This window comes from Oryza sativa, chromosome 2 (genome assembly GCF_034140825.1).
Source record: "Oryza sativa Japonica Group chromosome 2, ASM3414082v1".
Classification (NCBI taxonomy): domain Eukaryota; kingdom Viridiplantae; phylum Streptophyta; class Magnoliopsida; order Poales; family Poaceae; genus Oryza; species Oryza sativa.
In genome coordinates this window covers 22,177,211-22,188,617 of record NC_089036.1, presented here as the reverse complement: position 1 = coordinate 22,188,617, position 11,407 = coordinate 22,177,211, and positions in this window count along the sequence as shown.

Genomic DNA, 11,407 nt, shown 5'->3' with positions numbered 1-11,407 from the left:
TTCAGAGTCGTCGTTCTGCGAAGATCAAGTGGAGTTTTCCCGAAGTTGACCTAAACCCAATCTTTCCCAGAAGAGTAGTTCCGTTAGCTTTCTAGATCGTGTGTTGTTTGCTTGTGTGTAGGGGTATGGTTTGCATCATTGGTGGGGATGCGACCATACTAGGTTGTTTGCTTAAGCAACTTGAACAATAAAAGTCTACTCACAACATAACAGTAGGCAAGTGGTTTAGTACCTTATCTTTAGCAACCCCTCTCTTCCACCTCTCTTCCGTCCTGGCAGCGGATGGTCAGTGTCAGAGATAAGATCAATTAAAGTCACCAATCAATGGTTCAGTTGAAAGCTACAAGGTATCCCAGTGCCAGAAGAACCCTGCTCGTGATCAACATTTGGTGTCCAAGATTAGATGATGGATGTATTGATGCGGGAGATGCAAAGCTCGATGCAAGGTCAAGTGTAGCGGAAAGAACTCCAGCAGTAGTGTGTTGCAGTCAAGAGTCAGTGTGTCCATGAGCTAAATGAGAGTCACTTTTATGTGGAATTTCCTATCATCAACTAAGGGTTAAGTTCCAAATCTTGTCGGGGTGAAAGTGCATCGCCATTGCTTCAATTTGATGGACCGATGAAGTTTTCAGTTTTCAAAGTCAGGGCTCTTTGTAAATCAGAGAAGTGTTGGCTATATTTGAAGGACAACAGTTCAACTGATCCCAGCCACGCGGAAGTAAGACTACTCCCTGTAAGGGGGGTAGGTCTCGGAGAAGAGTTTTGCCTCACTTCGTCGCTGTTTTAGTTGAAGGTTCAACCAGTGCCGCAATCAGGGTAGCACTTGAAGAAGCAAGTTGCAAGGTATCAGAAGAATTAAGCCGATCCCCGGGCAACCGATTGAATTCTAAGGTACACCCATGAGGCCAGTTCAACCGCTTAGCTTAGACAGGTCAAGCAGGTTTCCTGGATTTACTTGTCATTTGAGTTGGGACCAGTCCAAGCGGACATAGGGTAAATGATTTACAAATGCCAGATTCAATTTTCATCCTCTTATAGCCAGCGTGGTGAATTCTCAGGTTACCAAAATTGCCAACCTCAACAGTTCAGTCCAAGATAAGTAAGTTTCAGGAGTATCCGCAGTTCTGGCCTAGGTCAGTTCAAGCAGAACCAGTCGGTCCAGTTTTGGCAAAGCAAAGGAACAGAAAGGTCGAATCCAGCCAGTGCAATCGTGCAGGTTTGATCAACCAGTCAATCAATCAGTTCGAAGCAGAATGTGGCAGTTCAATGTGCAGATCAGTCAGACCGCCCACCAGCACCGGCTTTCTTTCTAGCCATCCCAGAATCTCGGGACGAGATTCCTGTAAGGGGGGTAGATTTGTAACGCCCCGATTTTCGTTCGGGTTTAAAAATCAATTAATAATACATTTTCTAGAAATTAAATAAAAGTTAAATCAATTTATCCAAGTGAAATGTTGGGAGAATTAAAATTTTCCCTTAAAAATCATTGGCCGGGAATATTTTGTAATATTCTTTGTGCCCTAATGTACTCTCCGGAATTTTCCGTGAATTTTCGGAGCTCGAGAAATAGTTTTAATAGCACAAAGGTCATTGCATCAATTTAAATAAAAAGAAAACAAAATAAACTTCCCCTTCCTCCCTTTCGGGCTCGGCCCAAAATCCTCTCTCCTTCCCCTCCCGCGGCCCGGCTTGCCTCCCCTTTTTGGCGCAAGTCTGCTTTTCCTCCCTCCCGGCCTCCCCTCTCACTCAGGCCGACAGGTGGGACCCGTGGACCCCACCTGTCATCCCCAACCTCCGGCCAGCTCCAACCGCCGCCCACGCCGCCCACTCCCTCCGCCGATCCCGCACCTCCCCTCGTCCCAACCGGCGTGGACCCGAGACCCCTTCCACCTCGCGACCACATCCCGCCCCACTCCCCCTCTCTCCCCGCGGGAATCAACGCCACGCCGAGCCGCCACACCCCCACGACGCCGCCCCACTTCCCCTCGAAATCCGCCGCTCCCCGGCCCTCTCCTCGCCCCCTTGAGCTATAAAATCAATCCCCGTGGACTCCTCTTCCTTTTTCCCCGTTTTCCCGAGTCCCCCACGCCCTCTACCGAGCTCTCCACGCCGATCCCCTTCGCCGCCGCTCGCCGGCGATCTCCAGCCGCCCGCCACCGCCGCTCCCGTCGCTGCCGCGCTGCGCCGCCACCACCTATAGCATCACACCACCCCACCGCACCCCGGCATCCACTCCATCTCCCTCCTCCACCGCCGGAGCCACCTTCCCATCGCGAGGCCGAGCCACTACCGCCACACACCGCCTTCAGCCGGCCGCTGCCGCTGCGTTAGTCGTCGCCGCACCTCGCCGCTTGCGCCGTCGGCAACGCCGTGCCAAGCTCTACCCCGGCCTCCGCTCCGTTTCCCCATTCCACCACCGCAACCACCCTTCCACCGTGCATCCCGAGCCACCTCCACCATACGCCGCCTCCAGCCGTGTGCCACCGTCGCCTTAGCCGCCGCCGCGTCGCTCCGTCTTCACCTCTCGCCTCGCAGCGCCGTGCAGCACCTCGGTCACCGTTGTTCATCGCCGGAAACCCACCGGAACGTGGTACCTCTCGGTCGCCGGTGAGCCCCACCATTCCTCTCCTCTCTGGCGTGGTATTCTCGCCGCTCCGGTCGCCTATTTCCCTCCCTAACCGCTCCAATAATTTCCCTAGGTCTTGCCGGCCCTCGGCCGCGGCTCCGCCATGGTCGGGCGTCGTCGGACCGCCGTTCCCGTCGCCTCCCGTGTCGGCCGCCGCCATCCTTTCCGCCGCCGGTCGCCTCCCCATGGTCGTCCCGTCGCCGGCGCTCCTCGGTGAGGACCCCCTTCATCTCCTTTCCCTTTCCCCTCTTTTCGTCGCCTCCCGTGCGTGCCGTCGCGCCGGTGGTCGTCGCCGGCGACCATCGGGCCGTGCGCCGTCGCTCCCGGCCGGCCGACCGGTGAGCTGGCTCCCGCTCGCCCGTGGCCGCCCGATCCTCCTTCGGGGCGATCTGGGCCGTCCACGTGGCCTTCCCGTGCCGCCCGCGTCGGTGCCTCTGTGGCGCCACGTCGGCGCCACCTCCGCTAGCCGTCCGTCGTGGCCGCCACGTGTCTGCCACGTGGTGCGCCCGCGGACCAGCGCATGCGTGGACTCGGTCCACGGTGCGCCCGCCACCCGTGAGTCACCGTCAGGTGGGGCCCGCTTGCCGGCGCCACCTCTCCCCCGTCGGATGACGTCATAATTGATTTAAATTGCGCAATAAATCGGTAATAATTCTAGAAATTCATTAAAATGGCTCAAAACCTTCTAAAATTCATATCTAATTCATTCGAACTCCGAATTGAGCCATTCAACTTGCAAAATTCATCTAAAATTGAGCTCTACATGTTTGTTTACTTTTTATGTACTGTTTTCTTGGTGTTTATTAGAGTTTTTCCTCGTTTTGCGTGCCAGCGTGTAGTTTCCGTCGTTTCGGAAGTCCGCGGTCGCGAGGAAAAGAGTTCAGAAGATCAAAGTGAAGAAGCAAGGCAAGTCACACATTCTCCTTGAGCATGTTGATCCCAATTTATAAATGTTTTACCGTTTACAAATAAATATGCATGTTTTGCTAATTACATGGGATCAGGGTTTTCCTATCTGCTCGCTTGCGCCATGTTTACTTGATATCTGTTCTTTGTCAACCTTGGGTAATAAATTGACTAGCTTGTGTTACTTATGTGACCTAGCTAGAACTATATGCTTAGCCATGCTTAATTACCACTAGCTCAGTCGATGGGATAATTGCAGTATTAGACATTCTAGTATCTTGTTGAGCTGCGTGCTCGAGACATCTGGCCATGTTTTATGGTCGTAATTATCCAACTAAAATGCGACTGAATGGTGGGCTGTGGATGCATGGTTTTGCGAGTCGCACCCATAGCAATTAAGGACCGGTTCACGGGAAACCCTGGAAGACTTACAGCGCTTGCCACAAGCGGGAATGGGTAACTGCTTGATCTGAAGTATAGCTCGACCCTTTCCTAGGCACCGGTGGCGAGGGTGGGCGTGATGGAGTTGGGTCGGCCGGGGTGTCCGGTTGTCCAGCTGCCGGATTCACCGCGGCGCAAGAGGGGACCGCCCACTGCCTTTTGAGGGGTGGGGGTGAAACCTTAGCGTGGTGTGGATGGTTAGGGGAGGGTTATGCGAAGGGTCTCGTCACAATCACTCGACATGGTGACGTGTGCATCATGGGCACATGATGACGCGGTGACATGTCGGTGGGTTGTGTCTTGTGGGTACAGTTGTGCACCTCTGGCCAGAGTAAAACTATTCGAATAGCCGTGCCCGCGGTTATGGGCGATCGACCAGATTCACCGTGATTAGTCTCACACCTAATAAATCGACCCAATGCACTGTAGTACAGGTGGGTTGGTTGGGCCTGTTCAACGTGGTGTAGCGTTGATCAGTGGAGATTTAATATTACTTTAATTACTCAACAGTTTTACTGTTTTGCTCAATAAAATGTTTTACAACCGCCTTTATGCAAATAGCCACAAACCGTCCTTGTGTTCCCCCTTGCACGTCTGCATCGTTGGTGTGGCTTGCTGAGTACGGTGGTTGTACTCAGCCTTGCTATTATTCCCCCTTTTCAGAAGTGTAGTGCTTCTGAGCTGAAGATGGAGTTAGAGGACCAAGGCTCAGACCCCAGTTGAGTTTTGCCTGTGGAGTGGAGCTGAAGCCCCGCTAGGATCGCCTTTTTCCGCTGCTGCTGCTTTTGTTTCGGTGTGAGGACTAAGTGCCTCTTCTGTAAGTGTTTTACGCTTTATTTACGTTTGGAATTGTTTATTACTTGTCGTTTTGTGTACCCTGGCTGGTCCTGGACAGGGATTTAATACACAAAATAGTCTGGAAATTTGGGCTAAATTTCTGGGCGTGACAAGCGCGAGCAGGAGGCGGCCACTATCGTCGCCGTGGTTTGAGCTGCCGTCGCCGCAGTCCAAAGCGTCGATGCCTTGCCGTGCCGTTCCTCCTCCGCCGCCCAACCATACCACGGCCACCACGTGTGAGCGCCGCCGTCATCGACCAATCCATGGACAGAGCTCCACTTTTCTCCACCCAAAACCAAGCTCTCTCTCTCTCTCTTCTCATGCCGTGTCAAGCCAGCCACCGGTCGATCTCATTCCTCGGAGCCCCGCTGGCCATAACCTCTCACCATTAGCCTTGCCTCGCCGAGGAGAACCCATTTCATCCATTTCCCCTTTCACTTTTCCACCACTTTGAACCATCCCCCAACCTCTCTCTCTTCTCCCGGTTAACGGCCTTGCACTCGCCGTTCCGGCCATTTCCCTCACTCCCTCGACCTACTACCACCCTCCCTTGTTGCGCCACACTCGGGAACATACTCCGCCGCCGGCGTCGTCGTCTCCCAGCCACCGGAGCACCGGCGCCATTCTCTACCTCCTCTCGGTTCCCTGGAAAGAGGCAGAGAAGTAGATGACGGGAGGAAGAAGAGAAAGAAAAATAAAAAGGAGTAGAGAAGGATTGAGAAAAACAAAAAGAAAAAAAAATCGAAGGGTAGAACCGTACTTACACAGTTGTTTCTCTCTCCAATTTCTTCGGATATAATAAAATAATCTCGCGGGTGTCCAGCAGCTAATTACCAGTTTTTTGTGGTGTCCTATAGCAAATACACGTTTTTGTGGTGTCTCACAGCTAATTACACGTTTTTTGAGTGTCCTGTAGCAAATTTTGCCTAAATATATATACTCGCTCTGTCCTAAAATATACTAATATAGGATCGGATTGGACGTATCCTAGTATTACAAGTCTATATCCAGATTCACAGTATTAATATGATACGGACCGTCGGTATTATCAACACACTGATATCTCTCCGTATGCACATAAAGAATTCTGGTGGAAAGACATGTTCAAGTTAATCCCTTTATTCAGGACCTTCACAATGGTGATTATTGGTTCAGCAGATACTACTCTGGTCTGGAAAGACAGTTGGATTGACAGCCTTTTGGAATCAAAATGGAGTACCTTGATATGGATCCGGTAAGGCCATGGACACCGCTCCATCGTTGCGCATATACCCCAGTGCTTCCATGTAGGAGTCGGGCCGAAAATGCGTTAAGGAGCGCGCGCCTGCAGAGACGAGCGACTCTTCTGCAAGTGTCACGAACCCTTGCACGAGGGCGAGGCGTGGCATCACGTAGGGGAGGGCGCGTGATCTCCAAGGTAGAGAGCGATCCCCGCGCGTGCGACACAAGGGTAGAATGCAAGTTTGCCCCCTCGCCCATCTCGCCCCATTCACCTAAATCAACCAAAACAACCATCTCGGAGAAGATCAGTGCTCCTAGCTGGTGGTGACTGGTGAGGATGCAGCTCGAGATGGTGGTGGTGTACGAAGAAGAGGAACTTCTTGTTGACAACTTTTTTTTTTGTCATGCCACACGATTTAGCACCTAACTCTTTGTGGTGATATAGAGTCATCAACCATCTCGATCTAAATAAATCCAAACCAAGATAGATTTTGAAGATCAAAACCGGCTAGCAGAACCGATTCAGACAAAATAAAGATAAACACTCGTCGCGTGGGTGGAACGGAAGGTTTTGGGACAAACCTACAAAGGGAATTCGCACTCTTAAGGTGAACGATTTATGGTGCAAATTGATAAAGATAAATAAAATAGGCTAGAAACTAGAAAAAAAGTAGACGCGATATTAAAAGAAAACGATTTAATTGAAAGTGTTGGAAGTAGATTGATCCCTCAATTAAATAAGCCATGGACCTTATAAAAGGTTTGGTCTTGCCTTCTACATGACCCTCTTCATATCTTACTAGGTGCAAAAACCAATTAGGACAAAAAAAAAACCCTCAGCCTAAGCAAGAAAACCTGGGACTCGATGAAATTGGACTAGGAGTCAAACTCAGCCGGTCTGATAAGCCACATATCGTCGGTCAAACCAGTCCCACACCACCAATCTGACCAGTCCTACGGTGGTGGTTAGACCAGTCTCACGCTGCTGTAGCACCCGTTCCGTCGTGGCGCCTAGCAGGAAAACTATCTCTTAAAAACCTTAATTGCGAAAATTGTTTCCTCGCTTGCAGTCAGTCTCCATGCCATTCCGGATCTCAAATCCCCGATCTATCGTCAAGTTCAATCCCTAATCTCAATTATCCTTCCCAAATCAAATCCCTCCGCAAAAGTCTATTTTGCCTCCCTCAGGTTCGATGGGCCGAATTCCTCTCGGCCCATCTCTCTCTCTCTCTCCCTCTCTCCCCGCTCTGCCCGTGAGCCGCACCGAGCGCCTCCCCCTCGCTCTCCTTCTCCCCGCCTCCATCCCCGCGAGCTCCCCGCCCGCGAAATCGGCCCCGCGCGCCATTGCTTCGCGCGCGCGCCTGCGTGGTCGCCGCCCGTGCCGCGCCTGCACCGTCTGTGCCGCCCGACCTCGCTGCCCTGCCGCGTGCCCGAGCCGCGCCGCCCGTTGCTTCCCGCGCGCGCACGCCGTGGTGGCCGACCGCCTGGTCGCCGCCGCCGTCAGCCTCTGCCGCGCCTGTCCGCGCCTGCCGTCCGTGTCGCCGCTCCGTTCCAAACCGCCCCGCCGTCATCGCCGTCGTCATCGACTCGGCCCCGCCTCTCCCCGCGCGTGCTTCCAAGGAAAGGAGGCAGGGCTCCTCCTCATCACCCTCTCTCCCTCCTTCATTTCCCAAAGAGGCAAGGGGCAAGCCCCCCTTTCTCCCTTCCTTTTTCCTTTTTTCTTCCCCACCGGCATCATCCGCCTCTGTCGCCGTTTTGGCCGCGAGCGCCGAGCGCCAGCTCGCGCCTTGACCGCCCAAGGTCGATTTCCAAACCGACATTGCCGCCCTATAAACCCAGGCGCCCTCCCTTCCTTTTTCCCCTCCCAATCTTCCCCGTTTTTCGCCCGCGCCATTGCCGTCCCTCTCGCCGACCGCCGCCGTCACGTGTGCCGGAGGAGCCGGTGCGCGCTAGGACGCGGAAGGGGACTCCGGGCACTCGTCTTCTTCCTCTTCCCCGGCCCGAGGCCGGAGAGATCACTCCCATGCCGTCGGCCTCTCGTCACTGCGCCCCATCACCCCGCACGGTAGTGCCTCCCTCCGTTCTCCCTTCTCGTTCCATCTCCTCCCCTTAGACTCGGGTAGTAGCACGAGTAGCCTCCCCGTAGCTAGCTGGTGCCGCCCCGACCGTTGCCGCCGCTCGCTGTGTGCTCGCCGCCGTCGCCGCCCGTGCTCCGTAGTGCCCGCTCGTCGCCGGCCTCGCTCGGCGTAGCTCCGCCCAATCCGACGCTAGCAACGGATTCCCGGAGTCGCGTAGATGCTTTAGCTCGCCCGAATCGGTCTCCCGTCGCGCCGTCGCCGTTTCCCCCTTCTCTCGCCGCCGGTTGCCGCCGCCGTAATCCGCCGCCGTCGAGCATCCCCCGGCGAATCCGAGCCGTTGGCTCGTCTCCCCTCGTCCCGTGCAACCTCCCGGTGTGCTCGCTTTCGCCTGTATCGCCGTGGTTCACTCCGCCGCTCGCCGCCGCCGTCCGCCGTCCGTTCCGGCCGACGTCGTCGTCTACCTCCCGCCGGCCCGCGTGGCAGCCATGTAGGCGCCACGTCGGTGCCACCTCGGCCGCGACAGGGTCAAGCTGACCCCGGTCCGCCGCTCCCTCCGGCCCTGCCCGCGCGCGCGGTCCACCGCGAGCCGTGAGGCTGCGCGTGGGCACGCCGCACCGCGTCCTCCACGAACCGCGCACATGCGCCGCGCCTCCCCTCCCTAAACCCTAGCACGCCCCGCGTGCACCTCGCTCACGGTGAGCCGAGCTGCCGACAAGCGGGTCCCACCCGGGACCACGCAGGATGGACCCGGCCTACCGGCTTCCTCTCTCCTCCCGGCCCGCGCACATGCCTTGGGCCGCCTTCTCGGGTCGGCCGGCCCGTTAAGTTCGGCCGAGCCGCCCCTTTCTCTCGGGCCGCGCCCTAGCCGCCCGAGGTAAGTCTAATTTCCCTCCCTCCTTCTTTTCTTTTCTTTTTCAAAAAGGATTTAAATAAATCCTTTTCCTTTAGATCAAAAATCCAATAATCTTAGAAATTCAATATCTTCCCAACCGTAAGTCCGTTTGACTCCGTTCAACTTCCAAAACTCCTCAAATCTCGAGATCTATCTAATGGCACGCCTAGAGGTCAATAATAGGGCTTTATTTTCGCCGTTTGTTGAGTTGTCCCGTTTCGCATGTAGTTTCGGAGCCCGAAGACCCGCAGTGCGATGATTTCAAGGATTAAGCTCAAGATCTCGAGCAAGGCAAGCCACCTTTGAACATCTTGAGCCTATATTTGAACTTAATTATGTTGCTTGAAAAATATTATGCATTGATAGGATTGCACTTAATCTGCTTGTCCCGTCTGCGAGGCAGATTGGCGGACCTACCTAACTTGTTGCATTTGACCCTTCCATTGTAATTGTTATATCATGTTCCCTTGTAACCATTTAGTTGCGTCTCGATATTCATGCACTCTGTGAGAGTATCGACGGTCGCCTTCAAACTTAAAATTTGAGTAACTTCTTGGGTAAAACTTGGGTTTACAAAAGACTTAGAAAACCCGACACCTGGGTCGGTGCTTGCGAACTAAATGAATTTCCAAAATCGCGGACCGGGGAACGTACCGGGTGTACGGTTTCCCGCTCTTGCACTTAAGGACCGTTTCCTTGGAATTTCATCCGAACATAAGACAAGTGCGACCACATGTGGAATGGGACACCCCTGGCTGAGTAACTAGCTAATCGGAGGAGCCATGATGCCAAGAGACATGTGGATTCAACGTGGTGGTGTCGGGGAGAACCCCCGGGTTTCCTGGCACAATATGGTCTGGGACCTAATCTGGTGTTGGTCTGGGACCCCTCTCGTTGGCATATGGTGAACCTGTGTCGGCTTTCGAAATGCCTTGTCATGAAAACCTTAAGGTCTTTAGTCGTGGCCGTTCTGCACGGGCTGGATGATCCGGGTTAGTAATGTCGTGTGGGTAAAGTGTACCCCCTCTGCAGAGGTTATTAAACTGTTCGAACGGCCGTGCCCACGGTCATGGGCGGATGTGAGGTGATTCCTAGCGTAGTTTTGTTTGACTACTGCTTTGTGAAATTTGCTGATGTGGTTTGGGTTCGATGTTTGGAAAATCTGCGGCTGATGGGATCAGCCAGGCCCGGGTGGCCGTTTCAAAGCTGTTGGCCGGATGCCAACCTTGATCAATTCAAAAAAGCTGATACCTTGCACATACTCCGACCGGACGAGACGCACTGTCCCATCCGTGTCGTTTGAGAAGCACTCACTTAGTTGTTTCAGAAAAGAGTTTAAATAAAATCAATTGCAAAAACAACAGCCTTTCCTTGAAGCCTGCATTAAACACTTATTTCTCCTGACTTGCTGAGTACTCCTGTACTCACCCTTGCTTTATTTAAGTAATCCCCCCCAGTTGCTGAAGAAGATGAAGCGGATCCCGCTGACGAGGAGTTCTTCCAGGAGCAAGTCGGCTACGATGAGTTTTAGGGTTTTGGCCCAGTTCCCAAGTCGCTCCTGTGATGTTTGGTCCAAGTCTTGGCTTCCGCTCCCCTTTTGTAATACAGTTGTAAGCTCGGGATCTGTCCGAAGCCCAACATGACTGTACTCCTACTCTATAATAAAGAGACCTCTATTGCTGTGATATTCAGTCTTCCTGTGATACCAGCACTGTTTCCTGGGACTGGTATCGATTAACAGGTTAATTTGGAGCGTCACGAGCTAGTTCCGCTCGGGACTAGTTCGAGGCGTGATAGCTGCTAAGCCGGGTCCTTTTCAAATTCGACCATATTTCTCTTTCGTATATAGTTGTCAAATTTAAGTGATAACACTCCCTTCGGTATTGGAGCATGACAGATGGATGGAGTTCCGTCAAGCAACACAAAGATATTGCATGGCTGCATATATTCGGTTGGATATATAGAGACGGAGTAAAAAAATACCTATTGAAGAAAAAAGAAACACGACGATGTTGTGCCTTGGAACGGTGTACTTGATCATAGATGAGAGAGTCTTCACTACCCGCTGGTGCGGACGAAGACCTCACCGGCGCGATCGCCCGCGGGGCCGCGGCTACTGCGGATGGCCGCCGGCCTGGGAGGTGGAGCACTGGAGTGGTGTTCCTCGACCAGGTGGCTGATCGAGAGAGGTGGTCCATATCACGCCATCGCCAAGAGGCCAGCCCATGCGGGATAGCCAAGCCGGCGCGCGGCGCGACGCAGCTCAGGCGCAAGACAAGGGTGGTCGCGCGCGTACGGGCGCTGCCGTGCTGGGCGATGGGCCGTTATTTGCTATCCCAGCCCATGTACAGCAGTGCCGTTCGAGTGGGAGGACGAATAGTTGCACAACCGTACATACAAGAGTCA